This window comes from Acanthisitta chloris, unplaced genomic scaffold (assembly GCF_000695815.1).
Source record: "Acanthisitta chloris isolate BGI_N310 unplaced genomic scaffold, ASM69581v1 scaffold6055, whole genome shotgun sequence".
Taxonomy (NCBI): Eukaryota; Metazoa; Chordata; class Aves; order Passeriformes; family Acanthisittidae; genus Acanthisitta; species Acanthisitta chloris.
In genome coordinates this window covers 11,710-13,469 of record NW_008673075.1, presented here as the reverse complement: position 1 = coordinate 13,469, position 1,760 = coordinate 11,710, and positions in this window count along the sequence as shown.

Genomic DNA, 1,760 nt, shown 5'->3' with positions numbered 1-1,760 from the left:
TACTGGGACGGGGAGGGACTGGGATGGGGATAGACTGGGATCAGGATGGCACTGGGATAGGGAGGCACTGGGATGGGGATGAACCGGGATGAGGATGGCATTGGGATGGGGACGAACTGGCTGGGATGGGGAGGCACTGGGATGGGGAGGGCACTGGGATGGGGAGGGCACAGGGATGGGAAGGCACTGGGATGAGGATGGCACAAGGATGGAGATGGCAGTGGGATGATGACGGCACTGGGATGAGGATGGTACTGGGACGGGGAGGGACGCGGATGAGGATGGCACAGGGATGGAGATGGCAGTGGGATGGGGATGGCACTGGGATGAGGATAGCACTGAGATGGGAATGACACTGAGGTGGGGATGGTACTGGGGTGGGGAGGCAGTAGGATGGGGGTGGCACTGGGATGGGACAGGGCTGGCACTGGTATGGGGAGGCACTGGAATGGGATGGACTGAGATGAGAAAGAACTGGGATGGGGAGGCACTGGAATGGGAATGGCACCGGGATGGAGGTGGACTGGGATGGCTATGCTGGCTAGGAACAAGAAAGACAAAACCAAACTAATCGGTCAGGATGGCACTGGGATAGGGAGGCACTGGGATGAGGAGGGCACTGGGATGGGGAGGCACTGGGATGGGGATGGCACCAGGATGAGGATGGTACTGGGGTGGGGAGGCAGTAGGATGGGGATGGCACTGGAATGAGGATGGCACTGGGATGGGGATGGACAGGGATGGAGATGGCACTGGGATAAGGATGGCAGTTGGATAAGGATGGCACTGGGATAGGGAGGCACTGGGATGGGGAAGCACTGGGACAAGGATGGACTGGGATGGGGATAGCACTGAGACACAGATGCACTGGGATGGCAACGAACTGGGACAGGCAGGCACAGGCCTGAGGATGAACTGGGATGGGCTGGCACTGGGACAGGCCCAGGAGCAGACCTGGGTGCCTGGGGGCACTGGGAGAGGGGCAGACGTGGAGCACTGGGGGCACTGGGAGGGGACACCTGTGGGTCTCAGTGGGCACAGCCCCAGGTGTGGGGAATGGCCATGGGCATTAGGCCACTCGTGTCTGGGATGGAGATTTGGGAACTGGAGCTGTAAATCACCTTTGCCTCCTGATCCCAGTGGATCATCACCTTCCACTGCCTCCTGTGCTGAGGAGTAATGGAAACATTGTCCTCTCCTCTCTGCATTTGCTAAACTTGTTTTTCTTCTCATCTGGGGACGTTATTTTCCTTTGTATTTGAATTTTGGAACAATAAAAGAAGTGGTGGTAGGATTTTTTAATGATTCATTGAGGATTTATTTTTTTTTGCCGTGGTGAGCGAGGAAGGAGCACGAGGAGGCCCCAAGCTGTGACAGCTTAAATGGAATGGGATTTCAGGGAAATAATAAATGAGATTTGCAATGGCTCATTTGAAATACACATCATAATATTCTTCATCCCTCGAGTGAGGCACATAAAATACCCTTTAAAATCTTTAAATTTAGGCAGAAAACAAATACATTTCTCACCTCATCTATGCCAGCAAGTTCCAGCTAAAACTTAGATCCTGCAGACACTTTGGGCAGAGTTGAAGGTGCAGGTTCACAGGGATGGTGTGAGCCAAAGGATTTCACAACCAATTGAAGTATTTGTGTTTATTTCTACTCTTATTTTGGTTTTATTTCTAAGGGTTGTTGAGAGATCCCTATTTTGGGGCTTATTGCCCTTTTATCTCAGTGCTCTACTGATGGTTTCAGTA